We start from the raw sequence: 26,069 nt of genomic DNA on the forward strand, positions 1-26,069 counted from the left end.
ATAATCCACGGATCCTGGACTAGTGCTCACGAAGCGTCAGATTAAGGTAAGAATAATAACACCAGTGTGCATTTCGAAAAGGTGATGATTTGTATCCAAAAGAGTGGAAAGTGTACAAAGTTGCAACCAGGCAGATAGATATGTCATTAGCGCGTCGAAACTGACAAAAGTGGCTAATTGTCTTAATTTCATTTATTCGTCTTGTAAACTACGAAAGTTATTTAAACACATAATACCTAAATATTGTTTACAATGTCGAGTTGTGTGTTCAGGAAGTGTAAAAACTATATGTACATAAATATATAAGGTTTAAGGTTTAAGATAATATTTATTCTCATAAAAAGGCTTAACCGCTAACATGAGAACATAATTTTTAACTTAAATTAACTTATATTACTTCGCCATCATGTTTTTTTTGCTATTACTCACTCAATGCATTAGTTCAGTCATAATTATTTAAACTGCTGTGGATTACTTAATATGTAATCTGCAAGTTTAGTTTTAAATGCATTGAGTGAGTTTACATTTTTAATTGGTGTCGGTATTTTATTGTAAAATTTGGCTCCTTCATTCATCTTTTTACCATAAGTTGTTCTCGTTACAGGTAAAGTAAGGAAACTGGCTCGGCGAGTTTTATTTTTCCTTTTGGTGAAAATTATATTTGTATGGATAGTCTTGTTTAAAGATTTTTTGATAAACATGCACGTGCTATATATATAAAGTTGATGTATATTCATAATTTTAGTTTCAATAAATAGCTTCTTGGTGGATGTTCGGAAAGGATATTGGAAATATATAATGTAAGTAAACACAAAATTATGCATGTGTGCGCTCAGTGGAGTAGCTAAAGTCGGATAACTTTTGCGGTGATTTTGTGGACACGTAACATATCTAATAGAAGAAAATCTTTCAGAGCAGCGTCGTGGATCTAAGCTCCATATCCCCTTTCCTATAAGGATGAAAGCCTGGCCCTGTAGTGCATCGTTAAGATGGGCTGATAATAATAATAATAAATGGGTTTGTTCACCGCCTACGCATAGAGCGTGTATATGTTAACATTAGCTACAGAGTTTCTCTATTACAGCAGGCATGCAAGGCCCGCATGCAAGCTAACTGTTAGCTATCAGAGATCAAGGAGTTTAATGTTTGCTTTAATGAGCTATATAAGCGTATTGTAGACGAGCTTAATTAAATGACAGTAACCTCAGGTCCAGTAGGTGTAGGTAAAACAAGTAAATACCCTGACGACGTGTATGCAATGTGTTTATTAATTGGTTTTTGTATGAGCAACAAACATACAATCAAAACATCGAAATTTATTACTTATATTGTTTAGTTCTTTGGGTCAATGATAACGCTACTTGATAAGATTACAAAATATCCTAGATTTGCTTAAGTAGGTACTAAACAATCGGTTTCAAATATCAAATATGTCAGTGACACAAACACTGTACAATTATATTACTAAACGATCGCAACCTAAACTTATTTGGTCTTAGATGATTTCTCAGCAGGTATAATAATATCACACTTATTATTCACAGTAAGTGTAAGTAGTGTAAGAGTAACCTAAATTACTAGTATACATAGGTATAGATTCAAAATTACATTTTATTAACCACACTAGCTGACGCCGCGCAGTTTTCCCCGCATGGTTTCCGTTCCCGTAGGAATACGGGAATAATATATAGCTTATAGCCTTATAAATGGACTATATAACACTGAAAGATTTTTTCAAAACGGACCAGTAGCTCCTGAGTTTAGCGCGTTCAATCAAACACACAAACTCTTCAGATTTATAATATTAGTTATAGATAGGTAACCTAAATCGTAATATCACCACAATCGGTTTAAAACCAAAACAAATAACAAAACGATTAATCTAGTTGTTACGTATCAACATCTTTAGAGTTCAATAAAAAAATTTAATACCCTCATCAGAGCACTACAGTGATTGGCGATGTAAGAAAACTCCGAGACCCATTGACCCGTCTAGTACACAGCGACCCTTCACTGCTGGAGGGGTTTGATCTCGGAATATTAATAGGCTGTAACTTGCTCCACTTTTGTTATAAGTCATCATCAGCCTATTTTAATTGCCCCCTGAACAGGCCTCCTTTCAAATGGAGATGAGGATTTAAAGATTACACCAACCTTGCTGCTCTTATGTGGGAGGGCTTAGGATAATGTTTGACTGTGTAAAAATCATTATTGATCACTTGTGTGTGCAACAAGAGACGTGATAGTTCAGTGGATGTGACCTCTGCCTTCGATTTGGAGGGTGTAGCTTCGAATTCGATCCGGGGCACGCACCTCCAACTATTCAGTTATGTGTATTTTAAGAAATATCACGTGTCTTTAACATGGTGAAGGAAAGACATGGTGATGAAGCTTGCATACCTACATGAGAATTTTCTTAATTCTCTACTGTGCGAAGTCTGCCAATCCAGTGTAGTGGACTAAAGTCTAACCCCTCTCATTCTGAAAGGAGACTCGTGCTCAACAGTGAGCCGAATATGGGTTGTCAATGATGATGATGATGATGATGTTGCTCTAATGTGGGAGGGAGGCAGTATCTAGGTGATTATTAAGGACTTCTAGTTTAACGCAGTCGAAACGTAGCCTTTTTAGCGGTATTTGTTGAATCAAACCTTTAAGGTATCCGCCTTGAGTCATCAATCAGCATCATCATTGTCAGCCAATAAACATCCTGTTGGACATAGGCCTCCTGGAGGGACTTCCAAACCCTAACTCCGTTCCCGTTGCTCCTTATGATAGCATTTTATATAGACTTAACATCATAAAGTCAAAGTAAAAATTCATATTTTGTTTCAATTAGCACTTTCGAAACGTCAGAAATAGTGTTAGCTTTAGCATTCTATGTTTTGTGTACGATATTATTAGATAATGGCTTTAATATTAAATTGACGAACACTTAAAATTAAATTTACGATGGTACCAAATGCACCTTGGTCTGAGAAGAGCCCGCGGTTTTGCTCGCGTGGTTCCCGTTTCCGTAGAAATACGGGGATAAAATATAGCCTTTAGCCTTCCTCGATAAATAGGCTATCTAACACTGAAAGAATTTTTCAATTTGGACCAGTAGTTCCTGAGATTAGCGCGTTCAATCAAACAAACTCTTCAGCTTTATAATATTAGTATAGAAGTATAGATTATCACTATAATACGACTTTTCTATCAGCTTGCGTTTAATATATTAAAGACTATACATAAACTAAAAATTCATAGAAAAAGTAGTAAAAGTGAAACATTTACGGAGCAATTAGACCACGTATCACATCAAACTTTTTAGATTTACAAAAATATTTTGTACATCGAACTATTAGCTACCAAATCACAAATAGCTCAGCTAAACCGTAAAAAATTACAATGTCCAAATCATAAACCAACACGTTTTCCTGCGCGGGCGAAATATTCGGCGAAAACTTTTGAAAAATTGCAAAATTCCGCCGCTCCGCAGCAGTGTAGCGAAGTGCTGCGACTAGGCGGGTAAACGAATACGCGAGTGATATGTGCCGGAACAGAGGTTTGGATTACGGCCAAACATTGTTACGTTGTGAGTATTAGATTATTACTCGAGCATTTTACATTTTCACATTTCCTACTGTACTTGTTTATCTGAAACATTGAATTAAATCTCTAAAAACTTTTATTCACTGCCTAATGGTCAGTTCATACGTCCTAAGTCGAGCTTGGAGCTTTTAATTCTTCAAAGAAATTTTCGTTGTAAATTCTTTCCCGTCGGGAAGTTGGTTTACACATTTGTGCTTCAGAGTGCCGTAGTGATCTATGATCATTATCACTAATTTATTTTTTTTATTTCTCTTTCACGACCCACAAGTTGGTTCTCTTGAACTTACTAACGTAAAAAACTACGTCACTTCTGAAACGGATCGAACTTTTAACTATTACTGAATTTCATACACTTCTTACTTACTAAAAGTCATAATTGGTACACTAAAAACATATTGTTGTGTGTATGTACAATTGTACACATACCAATAAGGAATACAAAGAAATATATCTGGCTACCTGAACTCAAATTACATGCATATGTATTCGCTATAATATACGGAGGCATACAAAAGTTCGCGTGCGATGGTCCTCCACACGTACAAGAAACATTTCACAAGCCGCTTTATTCCAGGTAGTTCTCAATTCCGCCCTTGTTCTACGGTAATCGTGTTCGCTTGAAATCGAGTCTGCAAGTTTCGGCGTGACGCGTTATCGGATTTGTTCGCACGCGCTCGGAATGCGCCGCCGGCGGAATTGCAGCCGCCATAGATGGACACTGAAACCAAAGATATGCACTTCATTTATCCTTGTTTGACAAATTTTGCAGCACTTAAACTCCTCGGCCTACACTGACAAACAGCCCCGTTGGATCAGTGGTCCTTTGGAGTACAATATCGAGTCTTTTACTAGGATGCGTCAACTACCGATGTCAACTACATAATATTTCATAGGGAGAGAAAGACATAATTATTTATTGCCGACCCATCACAACAAAAAAATATAATATATAAAATGATGGCGGTGTATTAAAATTATTTTTAACTGTCATCTTAATGCATTTCCACTTCATGTATTCGTGTGTGTCTATGTTATTTATCAAGCAAAACGTCACAGTAAGTACAGTCGCACACAAAGTTATAAATGAATATAGTACGCCCTCTACCACAAAACCTTCCAATCAGGCACTAAGTCCATGCCCTGCATCCGAGCATGTGTAAAGATCATTCATCTTAAACCAACTTGGTGGTAGTACTATCCCGGAAAAACTAGACTGAGCATCCTGGTTTTGGTATATCAATGGCGGCCGCCGAATTGCAGAATAGAAGCTTTCTTTGAGATGGATTTGGAAAGTGCTATGTGATGTGCCACTTGACGTTTTACTTGGAATTTTTAAATTGAATTTCAATTTTCAAGTTGCTTTAAAAGTTTCTTTTGCATGGTAATTTTATTCAGTCCCTTACGTTCGGTTAGGCTTCAGCCATAGTAACCATTTAAAATAAAAAACAATATTGACTTTGTTTACGATACCTTGTCAGCCGATAGACGTCCACTGCTGGACATAGGCCTCCAAGCACAACGATCTCATTTTCCCGAAAAAAATCGTAGTACCGCGAAAGAAGTAGCAGTTTTTTCTAATAATATGTAAATTAATAATAGATAAGAATGGTTAATAATAAATGACTAGTAACTTTTTAGGCAACCTATTCACAATATAGTATTCACCACACTAGATAGATATAAATAATTTATCATCCCATAATCAGATGAGTAAAAGCAACACTAGCCTACTAATGCACTAATTTCCCTTAACATTTTCCTCTACATAGTAGTTTTGTATACTCTATTTTCCAGTAGATTTTGACACGAAGCAAGGCGACGGACTCCCTGCGGGTAATCCCCTTTTTGCTTTTATCCGCGCTGCACAGACAGAGGGACTTTGTTGTTTTAAACTTTTATTTGTTCCAAGTAAATTTATGTACCTACTGATGAAAGCATCCTATCGTCTTGCGTTTAATTATGACTAACTTTTGTGTCATTTACTAGTTTTGTATGACAACAGATTTATAACCGACTTCATAAATGAATTCCACATACCATTAATATGTTTGTTTTATATGCTCTTCTCTACAGAACTTGCCTTCCGATCCGGTGGTAGAGTATTTACTAAAGTCAAACCTAATGTTACAAAAATTAAATGAATTTCGATTTTCCTTGACTTGACTTTATATTAGTTTGTTGGTTAGGAATTGTTCATGGAAAATAAATGTGGTACATATAAAAGTTTAGTATAAAATCTAGCGGAAAAATCCATGGTTTCTGTGAGATTTGAATAATTTAATAATGAGGATGAAGTCACGGACATCGGCTAGTATGCAAATAAAAGTTTCAAATGTTTCACCTACCTAGATACGTTACCTTAAACTTTCAGATGAACTCCATCCAGCTGCAACTAACCGTCCAATAAATCTCACGTACCTACTTTATGATGTACGTAAAGATATATTTTACTCGGCTGAGGCTGTAAATACACTCCCGGGGTGTATTCAGAATACGAATTAAAAGTGATAGTATGCAAAGTTACTCTTACCTGTACTGCGGGGAAGAGCCCATTTTCCGCAACTGCTAATTTTACAATACGTTATACAAAATTCTAAAAAAAATCGTTTTATTACTGTTATTTTAACAGCAATGAAAAATAACCCACTGAAATAATTACAATATCACTTAAATAATAGATAAACATTTTAAATTTTCAGTTATGTGCATTTTAAGAAACTAAATATCACTTGTTTCAATTGGTGAAGGAAAAACGTCGTGAGGAAACCTGCAAACCTGAGAATTGTCTCAATTGTTTACGTGTGTGAAGCCTGTCAATCTGCATTGGACCAGCGTAGTGGACTACGGCCTAACCCCTTTTATTCTGAGAGGAGACTTGTGCTCAATAGTGAGTTGTATATGGGTTGTTAATGATGATAATAATAGATAAACGATCAGTGCACCTGATGAATGATTACCGCTGCTACCAACTAACTCTTGATTGCTATTGAAAATTTCTTCTTTACGGCGCGCCCAAATTCAAATCATCCGCTTGAGTAACGAGGCAAATAGCATATCTTCAAATTAATTCAGTAGTTTAGGCGTGAAATCGTAACAAACACTTTCTTTTCTCCATTCAAACTTTTAGTATGAACGTGATATTCATTAAATGGTACGAGTATGAACAAAAATGCTAACCGCAGATGCAATAAAGTGTCGCCATTTTGAAACGTCTTAATAGTTAGTTGGCACGCTTTGTTATTGCGCCGACCAGGATGCGAACCTCGGCGGAGGCTGCGGTAATCTGCAACATACTGTCCTCTAATTGTGGTCCTAATTGCCCCCCCCCCCCATCCGACCCCCCTTCTTTATGCCCCGCTAGTTGTTATTGCGGCATTTGGCGGCAACAACTGGCCTACAAGAAATGTATTGCGTGGAACTACGCTGTGTTAATTAGATTTTTTTCGCCTATGCCTCGACCACGACGAAGGAAAATAAAAGCTAGCGTTATTTTTTAGAAATGCTTGGTCTAGTGGTTAGCCATGCAGCTTTGGATCACGGGGTCCTGGGTTTGAGTCCTGGGTCCGGCTATGAAGTACTGAGCCTTTCTTTCTTCTAAGAAATTTTCAGTAAAAATTATCACCGAGGGTTAGGAAGATGGTGGTGTCATTGCGTATTTAATATTATCTATACACTATACATATATATACATATATGTATGGCCCAATGTGGATTGGCAGACTTCATAACGCAGAAAATTAAGAAAATTCTCTGGAATGCAGGTTTTCTCACGATGTTTTCCTTCACCGTTTGAGACACGTGATATTTAATTTCTTAAAATGCACACAACTGAAAAGTTGAAGCTGCATGCCCCGGACCGGATTCGAACCCACACCCTTCGGAAGCAGATGCATCATGCAGTGGTCATATCCACTGGGCTATCACGGCACGGTTTAGAATATGGAAAATAAAAATTTAAATAATTCATATTTATTAACGAGGTCTTCACTACGTTATTTATAGTAAATCCTACATTAAAATTAAGAAAAATATTCACATCGTCGGCGTTGTATTCACACAAAGATTAGGATCACTCATTAGCGAAACAACATTGAAGCTCAATGTGATGGATGGCCACACACCGCGCGCTGCCCACCACAAAAACCCCCTCGACAAACACGTAAACAGTACAAACACAAGTCATTGGGCACAATGGCTGAGCAAACCGTAGCACAAAGCCGAAATCACTCCAAACTGTAAGCAGGTGTGAGAACTTAACGCCTATTTACATTATACGAGTACTATTAGCCATCGAGTGCAAAATTATAAATCGTTGATTTTAAGTAAACTTACTAGAAGAACTTTTGAGTAGTCAGATCTTTCAGACTGTAGTGACTACATAAAGCAGAACCAACAGAGAAGAACCAGCAAGAAAATCACCAGCAGCTTCGTTTTTGACCGACTTCAAAGAAAGAGGAGGAGGTTCCCAATTCGACGCGTATGTTTTTTTTTCATGTTTGTTACCTCATAATTTCGTAATTTCTTAACCAATTTTAAAAATTCTTTTTTTGTCGCATTTAATTTTCATGAAAAACGGTTTGGTAATTTCGTTTTAAAATAAAAATAACGAAATAGCCCGTACTGTGGTGCTATCGTTTACAATGCTAGGATACACTAAAACAAAAAATTAAATCTTTTTAACAAACAAATTAAACCGACTTTGAAATCACAAAAATAAACTAAAAAGCGAAATATAACATCGTATGTGCTATCTTCTGATCACTTTGAACTTTTACCACCGTTCCTTTTATATAACAAAAAGTAAAAACATTTAATTTTTTTTATTTTTATAGAATTCTGTTGTCAATGCCTAGATCAATGTGAATAGGCCGTAACAGTAAGCAGGTGTGGAAGCTAACGTAAATAAGCAATACCCACAATTTGTAGTACAATTGGTCGACAAACGTCGGTACGCGATGGTATCTTCAGACAAAGATTGATGTGCGTGATTTGGTCTGGCTATCGCTACTTACTACTTGAGCGATATTCGCTATAAATACTTGGCTATTTCTGAAACAACCAACTTTTTTATTTGAAGAGAAGTTCGTACGACGACTGCAATTTCACCTGCTGTTATGTGACGTTGTTTAGTAGTAGAGCTGTTAGCACTAGACTTCTTGCGTGGAAGTACCACAGCTAAGCAGCAATGCTGTGTTTCGGTCCGAGGGTATAACGCGATGGGCAGCAGTGATTGTACGATAATTTTGTGGTAGAGGAAACATCTCGAGTAGGTACCAGCACCTGTGACCTTGGATGTAGGTTTAAGGATTCCTTGAGATTGCATTAACTCTCTCTCCCCTGCCCGACATGTCTTCATGCCCACACAAAAATTTATGATCATTAAAATACACCACAAAACATTAATGCATAAAATCACTAACGCGACTGGCAGCGTGACGGCGTTCACGCTGCCTAACAAAGAACTGGACTTAACTGTTTCCTACTTAACATCTGATGAACCATCAGCTCCTTGTTTGGTCAATACAAAATTCTACACTGACTCGAACTAGGATTTAAACTCTCTATTGAAAACCACCGAAACGTCAACTGCGTTAGAGAGGTCGTCAAGGTTTTTGATAAAAACGATAGGACTTTGAACATTTTAATGTTTTAAAATGTAGAAAATGGCTTGTTTATAATGGAATTATTTTATTTTTAACGTTTTGTAATCATATTTTATGTTAATGTATAAACCACCAAAAATAAATATTTTTAAGATTTATTTTTGCTAATTTTGTTTCTTATAAAAATCAACGTAATTTAAAAGTAGTCATCTCCATATCTATTAACGAAATAAGGTAACTTTTACATAGGTATTTGAGTTAACTGAAAGTCTAGAACGTGTTAGGTTCTAGACTTAGATAAGTCTTACCTCAAATTCTAGAACACGATTAGTGTTAATAGCCGCAGGGTGACGTCGATAGAATTAAAATGCAAATTGCGCCTATCGTCCTCTCCTCAGTTGACCGCAAACTTATTGAGCAGCTACGGACCATGAATAAAACATCGGCTTCACACAGACGCCATCTTGTAATATCAATATCATAGACATTAGTAAGTGTTTTTAACTGACTTCCTAAAAGATTTTGATGTATAAGTACAACAAAAAATCTCAAATTAAACAGCTGTTACTGGTTGGATAAAATAAAATTACAAAATGAAGGAGAAAAGAAAACCGAAAATAGTAATGAATACGCTATTTAAGTTATTTTAATGATACATATCTACATCTACATCACATAGTTCGAAGAGCCGATGGACGTTGGGGTCCCAAAGTGCTGGAATGGCCACCACGCACTAGTAAGCGCAATGTTGGTCAATCCACCAGGTGGACTAACGACATTGAGCGAGTCGCAGGGATTCGCTGGATGCAGGTGGCTCAATATCGTGATGTTTGGAAGTCCCTACAAAAGGCCTATGTCCTGCAGTGGACGTCCATCGGCTGATATGATAATACTGATGATGATCTACATCTAGAGTTCCTTCTCAATATTGAATAAGCAACGCTGCACCGTTATTCAAAGACTAGAACTCCAAACTTACGACTAACTCACCAGTTACCTCAATTCTAGAACAAGATTAGTGTTAATAGGTAAAATTAAAATGCAAATAGCTATCGTCCGTCGATCCGTCAGCCGCGAACTTATTGAGGGAACTTTCAGCCCATGAATAAAACATCGCTCTGTCATCTGTAATTTTAAACAGGCGACGCAACGCCTTGAGATTTCAATATTACATCGCTTAAGTTTTTAATATCACGAATAATGTATGGCGCGGATGTTTCCTGTTTGAAATGAACTATAAGATCTTTTTTTACGTAAGACATTTTTGAACGTGAAATGCGATTTAGAAAACTGAGCCAATTTAGTGCTATATTTCTATAATAATTAATATCAAACTTTACTTACACTAAAGGCTAGTTGACATTTTTTTTAAGGAGTCTTAAAATTGTTCATTAGCGTAATACTAGATTAAAAAAAAAAATTGAGACATGAATTTTTGTATTTGCCAAAACGTTGTCTCCCCGCCTATCCCAAGTAACCCATAAAGAATTACACAACAAGAAATGTGGACGGCTCGAACGCCACGAGCACACTGAAGCCGTCCGTACCGCAACTCGTTGCAACGCGGCGATAACACTTATATGTAAGAAGTTGGGATATTTAAAATCATAATACTTTATTTTGCAGAGTAGGGTAAGGAATCTGAGCGATACACGCGTGGCGAAGCAGCCGCGGTTTGGAGTGACGCCAAACACTGTTAGCTACATGCCACCGCGCCCGCGTTACTGCCCGTTATTGTGCGTTTAACATTTTTACATTTCCTTTTACTTTAAGAATTATGTGAGAAATATTTTATATTACTAGCGGACGCCTGTGGCTACGTCTGCTCAGAGAACTTTGAGAATTTTATCAACACATTTGAATATCTCGGTGGTGTAAAATAAAGCACAAATTGGACCGTTCTTAAAGAGAAAAGCCATTATCAAAATTGGCTGACAATGGCAATTTTGGCCTTTAGATACCATACCTTTATTATATTGTTTTTTTTTCGACACACAAAACTTGAACAGGGTTGGTTCAAGACTTGAAAATGAATTGAATAAAAATATTTCAAGAGATAATTCTCTCACCTCAAGCACAGGTGCAAAACTCAAAAAAAGGTAAATTCTTTAACGACTACCATTAGATATTTATGATTATGACCAAGGCCAATGGCTGTACGAGCGCCCAAAACACACCACCAACTTTTTCCAATCTGAGAATGTTTACAAACACTACACACCTCCAGTTCTAACTGTGTAGTTTCCTCTAATGGCAATTTCAATTACTATAACGAACTGTACAGTTAAAACTGACGGACACTACACAAAAACATGGACGATTTATCTGTAAAATTCGATTGTTCAGTTAAAATTGCAGGTCAGTAGCACGGTATGTGGTTACATAAAAGATAAACTCAGTATTACACAGGACACACACTTACCCAAGACCCAAACTTAAGGCCTAACCCAACGCATCATAGGCTAACAATTGAACCAACGAGATAGTTCTATCACAAAGACATAATATGGAAAAATATTTCCTACAATACACTCACTAGTATATATTTGGACACCAGCCGCCAGCGGCACATCTGTTGGCTAAGGAACTCCTCGGCCATGCCAAGCACGATACGTCCTTTAATAGCGAGATTACATATCGCGCGCGAAGCTGGCAGCCTTCCGGATTTAATAAAACGTTTTGTCGTCCGCCTCTTAACTACATAGCTAGTGTTGGTATGAATTTAGACCGTGCAATTTATGTCAATAAATTTGAATTTGATAATACTTATCTGTTTTCTACCATATCTGTATAGGTAGATAGTGTTACAAGTTCTCGATTACAGGTGGTTCTTACATTCATTAATTATGTAATTGTGGAGGGGATTTATCAGTGTTGGTAAAAATAATAGGGTATTTTGTGACTTGAGCTCAGTTGTTTGTTAGGCAGCGTGACGCTGTTAGTCGCGTTAGTGATTTTGTGCAACAATGTTTTGTTGTGAATTATTGATAATGTTTTGTGTTATAATTATTGATATTAAATTGTTTAGAGTGGGCATGGAGAACATGTCGGGCAGGGAAGGTGATTGATGCATTCTGAAAGGACTTTTTAAACCTACATCCAAATATCACAAGTCCTGGGACCTGCTCAAAGTGTTTCCTGTACCACAAAATAATGGCACAATCACTGTCGCTGCTACCCGTCACAATAGGAATCTTATACTAACGCAATGACAGTCAGTATGTGTGTGTGTACTTTATAGTATAATCTGGTGATAGACCTCGATAGTACCTAGTTTACCTTAAGTCTAGTTCAGATTACTTTAATATTTTAGTCAAGTACGAACGATTTTTGGGCGGTAGCAAGTAGTTTAGTATGCTATTCGACAAAAATGCTTAAGTAGTCCGAACTAGGCCTTATGGCAAACATACCGACGAGTTATTTAGTATTCCGATACGTCACTAAGTAGAATACAATCGAACGTATATGATAAACTTCTTCCAAATTAGCGCGATATCGTCACTTAATATGAGATGCTCCACGCCGCATTCAAGGTTCAATCCCCACCCGCTGGACTATTGTTTAAACCACTTCTTTGATAAAGTGATCACACTTATATTATAAAGGCGAAAATTTGTGAGTAAGTGTGAAAGTGTGTAAATGCGTAAGTATGTTTGTTCCTCTTTTACGCTGCGGCTACAGAAGCGATTTGGCTGAAATTCGGAATGGAAATAGATTTTACTGTGGATTAACACATAGGCTACTTTTCATCCCGGAAAAATCCATGGTTCCCGCGGGATTTGTGAAAAACTGAATTCCACGACGAAGTCACTGGCGTCCGCTAGTAAATAATAAAAATACAAAATGTATCCAAACAATTACGTGTTCAAAAAATACACGAAAGCAGACGTAGGTGTACACGTACGAACACGTAAAAAGCGGTGCAAAAGTTTGGCCACACAATTTCATTTGCGTTCAGCTTTGGCATGCGAGTCGGGCATCTTTGCGACCGACTGATTTTAATACACGAAAGTAAAACGCTTAGGCTCTGACTACACTAGTCCTTTATATCATTATTAATTGTATTTTTACTACCGGCTGAAAAAACAAGGCCATTTATCTGTGTGATGTTTGTGGCATCCTAGCTTCAGAACGAACCGATTAAGTTTCGTTTTTTTGTTTGAAAGCTGACGTGAACAAGATGGTACTCTATCTATCAAAAAACCAAAATCAAATCAAAATTAAATTATTTATTTCAACACACAGTGATGAACATCCGATAAACCAACCTGAAAGGTATCGGAGTTTTTTTTACTATGGTGGAAAGAATTTCTGACAAATGTAAATTTGATTTTATTTTATTAGGGTGTTATGCTAATATCTAATGCTATGAAAATTGTGCATAACACATAAAACATGCGCCTATGCTCAGTGCCACAGAACAGCTCCTGCATTCTGTAAAGTTACAGCGATGTGACACCGCTCATTTCCATGGCATTTTATTTTTGACGTCCGATAGAAATAAATTTCAAATTCTATAAAATTTATAGGCGAATTATCAACGAGCATAAGATCACACCTAGAACAACTTACAGACTTGGTTCCATTGATTATAAGACATAATATCTGGATAATAGATACCTACATTGCAATAGGTACATACATACGAATACATATCATCAAGCCTCTTTCAGATACTTGCTGATATGTATCAAGCCTCTTTCAGATACTTGATGATATATATGTAGGTACTCCTTCCATGCTTGCTTATCTCCTTTGATTCTTCCATTCTCATCAATCCTTTCATACAAGTCGTCGCTTAAAGAGTACTCTTGTCCTGGCCTTTATTGGGAATATTCTAGATTGAATCTATGAACGTTTACCTTGTCTTCCCTTCCAATATTTCCATTCGTCCTCATCTTGAAAATACGTTGTCTTCCCTCATTCATCCTCTCAATGTACCTACTCAAACCATCTAAAAATATTTTTTATTATTATACAAAGACAAAATGTTACTTTTGTGTATAAACTGCAACCTACCATATCGCAATTTCATACACCAATATATTTTATTACGTGGTTTAGATGCAACGTTTGAATTTGAAAATCATCCCTTTGCCTACGGAATATTATTTGGGATATATTTTAGAATCCTTGCTGAAATGGTTTAATATTGATATCAGCTTTTCCTCGTTTCTACATGATGGATATGAATCGTGCGAGAATATATTTTATTTTGTTGTGTGATATCATTTTGAATTAGAATTTACATGCTATTTGAATGGTTAAATGGAATTTTATTTTATTTAATATAATAATATCATTTATGTAGAATAACTGAACTTGGTATATTAGGTACATTAGATGAGTCCTAATAACCATTTATTAGTAATAGTACATTGCCTTTTTTTTATTCCTTTGCATTTTTATTGACATTATTTTATTTGACATTTTCATTTAATACGCAATATTCAATAATTGTACTTTTGTTCTGTTAATTTAATTATTAACTTGTATTTTTTTATTTTTTGGTTGTTTTAATTTAATTTGTATTTTTTTTTTTGGTTTTTTTTTATTTAATTTGTATTTCTGTATTTTTGTGTTTTAATTTAATTTAATTTGTAGTATTGTGAATAGTTTGTAATATTTTCTTAATTTTTAGAATTAAGTAATTAATTTTTAATATTGTAGTTAGATAACATAAACTATGTATTATATTTTTTAAATATTGTAAACGTTGTGAAGATCTTTAATAAGTTGAATATTCACCATTGGGCACAACGTATGTAATCAATATGTATACACGATACAATGTTCTGCGATTGGTCTTCCTAAATAAATAAGTAAATAAATAAATTTTTAATATATTTTTGACGTTTAAAAATTAACCTTTCTATCAATCTATACTATTTACCGATTCAATTCCTAATGTAAGTCCATATTTAATTCGATCTTTATCTTTATTATAAAAGATATACACAGTAATTAACGTCAAACAAAATATGCTCTTAAAATAACGTATTGTGAAAAGTTACCCTTATAATTACAGTTACAGACATACCTAATATAAATTGCTCAAATTAGAAGAAGCTCGTACAATATTGCATTGTGCAAAGCCCTATAGAGGGACAACTTAACATTCAACTATGTCTGAACATTACATTGCTAAGTCGCGAACAGTCCAAACAAACTGTGCGAACTGAATTCACTAATCTCATCTGGACTTGGCTGGTTCATATCTTATGTAACACTGTTGCTAAAGTATGTTTGTACTAGTAAAACTTGTAACTTTGTATACAATCATAATACTAAACTTCTATAATTAAATTTTCTTTGTTAGGCCAGTTGTGAGCCTATACGACTGCAGATCAAGACCCTGGGCCTGCAGCCATGTGGCTTCGAAAATTAAAAAATGTATGGGAATGACATTCACTACCGACAGATCACGTGATCAAGTTGTCGATCGGATTTGTCATCCCCATACATTTTGTAAGTTTTCGAAGCGTCAGCGTTTGTAGAAAGAGAATCGTCGTGCCACTTGGCCCAGAACTTGATCCGTAGCCATAAGTAGCCCGGAGTTTGGTGGTGTTACACCCTCGTGTACTTAACGACAAGGGTGACCCCACAAACTTGGTTTTAGCTTTATACTGACCCCCCTACACAGCAAAAAATAAAATTGCGTCCTCTAAAAAACGCAAGGTAAGGCCTAAAAAATGTAACATTTCAATGGACTATCAGGTATATAAGCTCTTTACCTAGACTAGACAGAATATTATCTGCCTATAACCCTAAACTAAACAGAAAGGGTGTACAGCTCGAAATTTCTGTCAAAATATGGTAATATGCACGGATAAATAATATGCAATACCAACATAGTTTAAATAGAGCGGTTTGATTCCCAACTCAGACCACAACAAAACAAACAAACACCTTTAACGCTCAGTCCTTCATTATCATCAGTCTATCTTTTAAAGGTCTACCAACCCTCTCTCTCGGTAATAGATAAGAGAGACAGAGAGAGATTTGGAACCCTCGTAACATTAATTTTAAGGTTTCGACTTTACTTACCACTACTAAATCATGATAATAACTTGACGTTTCAAAAGTGCTTGTAAAGTTAGCCTAATTGAATTATATACATTTTAAATTTGAATTTTAAATTTTGATACATTTTGATGCTTGACTTTCTAACGATCAAGATCAACTGGACCAAGCAATCTGTTCTCAATCCCGCAACGCCGAGAAATCTGTCCCTGTGTTAATGCAGGAAATTTAAAGTTGAAATTTAATAAAAAAAAATCCCCGAATAAATCCGCTGCCGTTCCCATTTCCGTCGGTCGGGAACAAATCCGGGTCGCGCCGGGGGACTTTAATTACTTTTTATTTGGCGGCGCGGCGCCGGCAAATATTAGACCGTTTTGACGCGTCTCCAACTGATTTGAGGGTAAATTGAATTGTTGCCGGTTGAACTTTGTTTAGTATTAGAGCTTTTGTAAGGCAGCTCATCCGAGGAAGCACTACGTCCAAGCAGATTTTTTTTTCTACTGTCGTACCGAAACACTTAATCGCATGGGGATAACTAATAACGACCAAATGCTATCCCCTTACCTTTGTAGGACTTGTGAATTCGCTATCATCAAACAACGCTATTTCATGAGGATGGTTATTTTTGTACTGTACTGTAATGATGATAAGACGGCGGAAAGCGACTTTGTACTATCATAAAATATTTGTCGCACAGATAGACAGAGAAACGGTTTATGCAAAAAATTAAACGTGTTATTATTCATTGTAAACTCTTCCATAACACCAGTTCGCGCGACTGTGGCAGAAGTTAGACGGTACCTGAATCAAACTAATCGATTGAACCATAAATCTATACGGCGCGGAAACTATCTGAGGAACAAAAGTCATAAATTCCGGCGCGCCGAGAAATAGTTTGTAGCTAGTGTCAATTGTTTTGCCTTCCCGACCGCGCCTTTTTGTTCGCAACTTAGCTTTTTGTACGTACGGTTAGTTCTACTTTGTTATGCTTATTTAGCTGTTTTAAACTTAATTAAATATCATCATATTTTGAATAGCACACTGCGAAGCCAAGCTTTTTTTCCTTCTTTTGATAGAAAAGAGAATTCCTGTAATAGAAGGAGGGAAAGTTAAGTCCCAGTTAATCCCAGTAGAGGTTTGTGGGACGAAAAAGGAAAGCCCCACTCAAACCCAGTCCAGGTATGCGAAACGAAAAATTCAATATTTCAAAGTAAGAACCACATGAACCTAGAATTTTACTGAAAAATGTACAAAACAAGGTGGAAGGGAATAAACAAAATAAAAGGCAAGCAAAAATTTTTTTTTATATCTCTACTTGTTTAAAAAGCAAAAGTTTTTAGACAACCTTGAGCATACTTATAACATGTATTAGTCCAGCCTTCGTGACCATCTCGGTGTTGAGTCCGGCCCCTTAGCCGTGGGGCTAGCGAGCCTTTCATCATCATCTTCAACAGAATAAGAGGGGTAAAGCTACGAGTACCTACGAGTAGTCCACCACGCTGGTTCAATGCGGATTGACAGACTTCACACACGTAGAGAATTAAGAAAATTCTCAGGTATGCAAGTTTCCTCACAATGTTTTTCCTTCACCGTTTGATACACGTGATATTTATTTTCTTCATTCTGCATGCCCTGGACCAAATTCGACCTACGCCCTCCGAATCAAAGGCAGAAGTCATATCCATGCTATCATGGCTCTAATTGAGATATAGATTGTTTTTTTTTATTCTGTTATTCTAGGAGATATATATATATTGTTTGCACACGCTCTCTCTATATTCCGCTGAGAGCCGCGTGGAGCGAGCCGCCGTCGATTATTGCCAGGCCGCCGGCAAAGTTCGCCGATGTGACCCGTTGCTTGTTATGACACCTCGCAGTTTTCCAACTTCTCGATCTAGGTGTCTAAACTTTCTAAACCTGTCCACAATTTGCTGTAAAACATTTATTTTTCTACTTTATGTCGCAATTTATACGCTTTTATGTTTCTGCCATTAGTTGGAGTACCAACATTAATGGTGAGATTCCTAGGAATGTTTGCACCGTTATTGTATAGTAGCAAGTGTTTACTTGTAAATCGTCGATGGTCGAATGTTGCAATGGGACCTGCAACGTTTTTTGCCTGCCTTCGTCGTCTAAAGTCGTAGATACGATTTCCACAACTGGAAAATGTTTGACTAATGAACACAGACATCTACTAGTATTATATAATTTATAATTATTTAGTATGATATATAATCGTGCATTTACGTATACAGCGTCGCTTGTGTTACAGTACACAAGCGACGCTTAAGGTACTGTTACACATGCTCTAAAATAGCATGCTTAAAACATGATATTAAGTATGCGCCATACGAGCATGCTTATCATCAGTTTACATTTGCTAGCAATAAGCATGCTATTTTTAAGTATGCTCCTGAATAAGCATGCTCAAAGCAAACATTCCAATTACACATGCTAATTTGTATCTATCGCTCTCTGTCTATAGTATCGTGTTAGACAGAGAGAGATGAAGGTGAAGAGAATACAGAATAGCAATGCTGATCGACTAGCATACTCAATAACCAAACCTGTTCAGACGCGCTAAAAGCACGCCTTCTACCACCCGCGCAAGTAGCATGCCTATAAATCGCACGACTGTTGATTCTTGAGCAAGCTCAAAATAAGTATGCTCATTATTAGCAATGTTGCGATACACATGCTAAAAAATAGCAACTGCTCAATAGTAGCATGCTTTCGTGCTTGAAATGAGCATGTGTAACAATAGCTTTACTTTGGGGCTAGATAGAGATACGTGTATTATATAAATGGTTTATAAATTATCACTTGGCATCAGTGACTTATAACTACGGAACTCTATGTTGTATGTGACCTGACTCGCTCTTGGCCGTTTCAAGTTGGACATCTTATTCCGTCGACTATTAAAAGCATTAAATCGCGGGGCTATGTCCGGGTCAGTAGTGACTTTAATTAAAATGTTCTCCAAGACAATATGACAGTGGTGAAGGGGCCACTTTACGTTGGCACCTGAATGGCCCTCAGGTGGAGAGGCTCGTGATCGATCCTCCCGCTGCTACTTGAGATCGAGATGCTGTGCCTGTAGCCGTAATTAAACGATCGACTCATGTTACATACACGTGATTTTCTGAAAACGTTTTAGCTTATTTTCATCATTCCTACATTATCGATTTTATTCCTATAGTCTTTTATTGCAGTAAGTAGAAGTGATAATAATCTGAAAGTGATTTTTCAGTTTCCTCCAACTTTTCAGTTATGTGGTAATCAGTATCCGGTTTCTTGAGTTTTGTTGCTCTCAAGTCGGCATTTCCGATAATAGGCCAGCGCTTTTTGGGACTTTTAATATTATGGCTTACACTACTAAAAGTAAATTTTGACGACCTCCATGGCGCAATGGTATGTGCGGTGGATTTACAAGACGGAGGTCCTGGGTTCGATCCCCGGCTGGGCCGACTGAGATTTTCTTAATTGGTCCAGGTCTGGCTGGTGGGAGGCTTCGGCCGAAGTTACCACCCTACCGACAAAGACGTACCGCCAAGCGATTAAGCGTTCCGGTACGATGTCGTGTACAAACCGAAAAGGGGTGAGAAAAGTTAGCCCACTTCCATCTTAGATTGCATCATCACTTACCATCAGGTGGGGATTGTAGTCAAGGGCTAACTTGTAAAGAATAAAAAAAAATGACAATTATATTAAAGTAAGTTACAAAAAAGGAGATTTTCAACAGTTTCAGAGTACATTGTAGCACATTGAAAGTCATTTCGTTTACGAACACTAACTCCACTGTACGCTTTACAGTCCGTAATCACCTAAGCTGGAAACTCTTCGAGCTAAGAAACCTGAGAAACACGAAATCGTGAGTTAATGCCGTGTTGTTGTAATACAGCATCTTATAGAATGAGAGCCTGCAATAGCTAGACCTCTTTTTATGAAGTTTGTAGAAGATTATTTTATCAATCCTAGCTCTTGCCATGGTAGGTAACAGGTTTTATGGGTCCGGACTGAGTTGAACAAGTATAAAATGAAATTTTTTGATAATTTCAACGGGATGTCATGAAGATTCATAATAATTATGTCTAGTTCCCTTTAGCTTCGTGGCAACCCTTTACTAGACACCCTTAAAGTTTTCATAAGAAAATCTTAAGATGTTTTTTTCGAAGAGTTGCCGCGCAGGTAATTGATTGGTGAATGGGGAATCATGTTCCCTAAAAATACGCTTTATACTTTGTTGATTGAGGATTTGCTAGCCTAATAACTAACATTCGTTTATTAGTCACCTAATATAACTAACATCAAATAAATAACAACCACATTTTTCGTATTCCGTAATGTCCGTTGTTAACGAAAATCACAACACTGGTTAGTAATTTTGATTAGTTAGCAATAAATTAACAGTGAATATAAAATCACGACACTTAAGAATCATTAACAATGGATAGTTGGTAATATTCGAGTATATCCACTTATTTACTCAAAATTTAAGAATAAACCTGCAACTTTCCAAAACCACCGCAGTCCAAACTCATTATTGGGCCTTTACTTACCTATAGTACGAGTTCCTATACTTAGGGGCATAGGCTTCCAAACTTTCCTTTGCTTTCATAAAAATGGTATATCTGACTATCGCAGTCTTTTAGTCCATTATAAAAGTCTCTCGACGACTTGGCAGCAGACTACATTGAATTTGATGCACACGTCTTCGCTGCGGGATGTTCTATAAAATTAACAATTCTTATCACTGTCCTGCTCGTAAAAGCAAGGCCGTATGCGAGACCGAACGCTTGCTCCAGTGAGATTACCATGATAACTAGAATACACGTCGAAAGTGATTTTTACTTGCATTTAAGCACTAAAATTGTTAGTAATAAAAAAGTAATACATACATAGGTACCTACTTGCATATAAGAACATCTGTAACGGACGAAACGAAACACAGAAATAATTGGCGAAAATGAGCTATTCGGAACGTATATCGTTGCAAGGGATGTAGACAGTTGGGTAATTCTTAACGAACTGAATGTATTCAAATAATTCTCTTGCATGTTATACGTTCCGTCATAATATGCTCGGCCAGTTTATTATTATAAATCTACAAAATATAAAATATACAATTGCGTCGTTTACAACATCCTTATTTTAAAACGTACTTTATTATGAAAGGGCTCCAAAAACTGCCATCCTTATTTAGTACTATAAAAGCGAAAGTCCTTCTGATAACATTTTATGGTTAAGCCACTAAACCGATTTTGATAAATTTTATAACAGTGAGAAATGGGATCTTGGAAAAAAAAGAGCTAAAAAAGTGGTTAAAAGTTTGTATGGAAGTCTATATAAGTAATTTTCCAAGTTATATTCACGTATCATTAAAATGGAGTTAACTACAAAGGGGATAAAAGATTATATCAATTTTCACGCAGACGAAGTCTCGGGTCTATGCTAGTACCTCATAAAGCAGTGTTCATTAAATTTTCTCGAACTGTGTATTAATAAATGTGTTCACCTACATCGTCTCATCAACCCATATTCAGCTCACTGCTGAGCTCGAGTCTCCTCTCAGAATGAGAGGGGTGAGGCCAATAGTCCACCACGCTGGCCCAATGCGGATTGGCAGACTTCACACACGCAGAGAATTAAGATAATTCTGCAGGTTTCCTCACGATGTTTTCCTTCACCGATTGAGACACGTGATATTTAATTTCTTAAAATGCACACAACTGAAAAGTTGGAGGTGCATGACCCCGGACCGGATTCGAACCCACACCCTCCGGAATCGGAGGCAGAGGTCATATCCACTGGGCTATCACGGCTATACGGTTCACCTACATAAAAGCAGTCAAGCTTCGCAAAAGATTTTTAAAAAAATCGCAAAAGATAAAAGTCAACAATAGTAAGGGTTGGTCTCGTAAAATCTCACTATCGCGTGACTTGCGAAAAAAGCACTTTGACAGCCGTGAAGTTGAAAAATAAAAAAGGGGCATCCATCCCGCGGTGGGGACATAAAAACTGCATTTTTACGGCGCGACACTAAAGCTGGCTTGTTTGCCCAAGTGCTGCTCGCAGGGGATAATGATCATTCGCCGACTATCGGAGGATGACGCGCAAGATGAGCACTTATGTTGTTTGTATTGTACTTTTGTTGTTGTGTTGTTGTAACCGACAATACTTTGAAGTTAACGCAAAAAAAACTTAGTATGTAAGTTCTTTTCCACGTCATCGTTCCGGCTACCAAAACTCTCTGGTTTGGTCAAATGCTGTTTGCCGGGGATAATGATCATTCGCCCACTATGGGATGGGAGGATGACGCGCAAGATGGGCACTTGTATGTTTGTACTTTTGTTGTTGCGTTGTTGTTACCGACAATTCGTACCTATATATATATGGCAAATGACTGTAGTCATTCTCCGCGCCAACGTAGTGGTACGCTACATTGCTAGGCGGTTCGACTAAACAATGAAATATTATAATTACCATTTATTTAAATGAGGCGATCAAAGCCGAGTAACAGAACCTATAAAATACCGTTATAAAAAAACTTTAAATGACGAAACGATTCTATGTAAAGCTAAGTCTGACAAGTGGAAATGGATTTCTGATGTTTAAGGAACTGGACCTTGTAAACATGCTAAATCCCAAAACCACTGTCATCGAATCTCCGTAGTCGATTACCGTACTTACCTTTGGTAGAGCATGGACTGACGAACTTTCAGCTTTTCTAAAATGACGATGGTCTGATCATTCAGGCTCTTAGATCACAAAGATTGAAGGAGGTTGATAACCGTAAGGAAAATAAGCTAAGACCAACATACACGTTTTGTTTCATTGAAATTCAAGGTTCCGTGCAACAAACATCTAGCTAGTAATATTGTCTATGTGAAGCAAGGGTAACTCACTTGTTTACGTTATAAAGCAAAGTTAAAATTCAAGGAAAATGTTTTTAATTCTTGATAATGTCATTCATAAAAGCCAGTGTCTCTGTATTTATTTTAATTAAATCTCTAAATATGCAAATAGGAACCGCTTGCTTTTTATGTATGCGACTTTGCAAAAAATCTAGACAAACATTTTTGGGTACATTTTTGGAAGCTTTTTATAACGTTGCTAGATAGAGGTCTTGATTTTCGGTCTTTATTTTGTTTTTAACCCACGTTTTGGGTAAAAATGAAAAGTAATGCGTTTATTTAATTACGGATCCTAATCGTTTCTTCTAGTATCTGGTTTGAGAGTCTTTAGCTAGCTAATATTCAACGTTCAATTCAATCTCCTGAGGACGAAATGACAGACGGTTTTCTGGCGTCATAATCTGGTTGATGTTGTCTCTAGGATTCATCAGTTTTCACGGAGAATTACAAAATAAATTAAATTATTGTACAATTTACTTATTTTATGTTGCGTGCTCTTTTTCTATCTCATTTATACTTACTGTATACATACCTTCATGACTCTAAATGGCAATTATAGCTGCTTGGTATTAAGGATGAATATAACTACCCGTTGATTGGTCCAGTGGTTAACCTACGTAGTTTCGGATCACAACGTCCTTTGTTGAACCCAGCAGCAGTGGCTTTTCTTTCTTCTATGAAACAGTTCCTGCGACAGCGAATCCCTGTTGAATCCAGGGATTCGCAGGGATTCGCTGGATGCAAGTGGCTCAGTATCGTGATGTTTGGAAGTCCCTACAAAAGGCCTTTATCCTGCAGTGGACGTCCATTCTCTGATATGATGATGATGATGATGATGATGATGATGATGATGATGATGATGATGATAAAGAAGGAGGCCTTTAAAATAGGCAGATAATTATGATGAAAAGACTTTAAACAACCAAGCCTTAATAACAATTATTCACTATTCATAATGCTCTTTCGCAAAGTATTCTGTTTCTATTCAATATTAAGCAAACAGTTTGAATAGAATATCAAAAATAAACACTAAATCAAGCAATACAGTGCTCAGCAATAGAGACAGTAAACCCAGCCGGGGTTGACGGCTCGAGGCACAAAGTTTATAAGTCTTGACGCTTTACGAGAGGAACGGAATACGTCATTGTTAGCGAAATTACCTTTGCCGAGTTTGCATTTAAATGACTTTCCCTTTGTGTTGAGCGCTGTCTACAGTTTTAAGTCTATTACGACTCTTGTGGAGGAATTGCGATGAATGTGATGGAAATTGAACGAGATGTATTGTACCGGAATTGCTTTTACTAATGTGATCTTTAAAGTTGAGTGCGTGCCTTATATTTGTTGAAATATTAATACGAACTATGGTGTTTCTCTACACTGAGCAAAAATCCTGTACTGCCATAGAAAATACCAGACCAGACATTATTACACTTGTAGCCAGCACCATGTTGTGTACAAGCTTCTTATGTAACGTGTTGCTGGTGGTGTTGCTTCTAAACGACACAGTAAATTTTAACATTACTAAGTATCATGATCATCATTATCACATCAGCTGATGGACGTCCACTGCAGGACATAGGCCTTATGTAGGGACTTCCAAACATCACGATACTGAGCTACCTGCATCCAGTGAATCCTTGCGACTCGCTTGATGTCGTCAGTCCACCGGGTGGAGGGTCGACCAACACTGCGCTTAATATTGCGAGGTCGCCATTCCAGCACTTTGGGACCCCAACGTTCATCTTCTCTTCGAATTATGTGCTCCGTTCATTGCCACTTTAGCTTCGCAACTCGTTGAGCTATGTCGGTGACCTTGGTTCTTCTGCGAATCTCCTCGTTTCTGATTCGATAACGCAGAGATACTCCAAACATAGCTCGTTCCATCGCCCGTGTGTGACTCTGAGCCTTCTTATGAGGCCCATCGTTAGCGACCAAGTCTCGGAACCATAGGTCATCACTGGCAACACGCATCTATTTTACGTACGCTGCACCTGCAGTAATTAGTCGTAATTTGTAAACATAAACATGGACTCATTTAAATAATTTTATGTTAGGCCCTTCAATACGCTGTTAAAATAGCCTGATGATGATTATGATGACGATGATGATGTCCTTTCATCGTCACCATCATCAAACCATGAGACTAACTAAAAGATAACCTCATATATCTCTAGTCAAAAGTTTTTCCATTTGAATATGTTAATACGCAGGACAGATCAATGGGGTGTGAAAATTGAGTGAGTCATCAAAAACGCATTTTCTCCCAAAATCGTCGCTTACGCCCTTTGTAACTCGTGGTGTCATTATGCCGACGTGGGATGAACCGGCCTTATCAATTGTAATAAAATCTACGCCTTTTGATTCTCTTCATTTTAAGGATACGTAAGGACAAAGGGAGTACTGGAGAAGCCCAGCGAAGAGATTATATAGGAGAGGTAATATAGGGTTTTAAAATTTATAGAAAATTATTTAACACCCATTCGCCACGCCGATCATCACTTAGATAAGGAAAAACACATATTGCTAATATGATTATACTAAGCCATAATTTAATAAACATAATAAAACATTAGAATTTGTTTATAATATTTTACACCAAATTTTACAATTTACTCGTAAATGGCAAAGTGAGTTTTTTTGTTACACGTTGACCGCACACCGAAAAAAAAAATATTTTAAAGAAAATTCTTGAATTCATGGAAAGCGACATTATTAGCAAGTAACAAGGGCTATATTTTGTCGCCGTATTCACACGTGTGTTTCACACGCATTTTTTCGTTTCCGTTTTTTTTTAGAAAATATAGACTAACGTAGGTTAGTAAATATTTTCTAAAAAACATTAATCAACTTGAGAACCTCCTCCTTTTTGAAGTCGTTTAAAAACAACGAGGGATGATACTTACTATTTAATTGTCAAGTCTTATTCACAGATATG

This window comes from Bicyclus anynana, chromosome 9 (assembly GCF_947172395.1).
Source record: "Bicyclus anynana chromosome 9, ilBicAnyn1.1, whole genome shotgun sequence".
Lineage (NCBI taxonomy): Eukaryota > Metazoa > Arthropoda > Insecta > Lepidoptera > Nymphalidae > Bicyclus > Bicyclus anynana.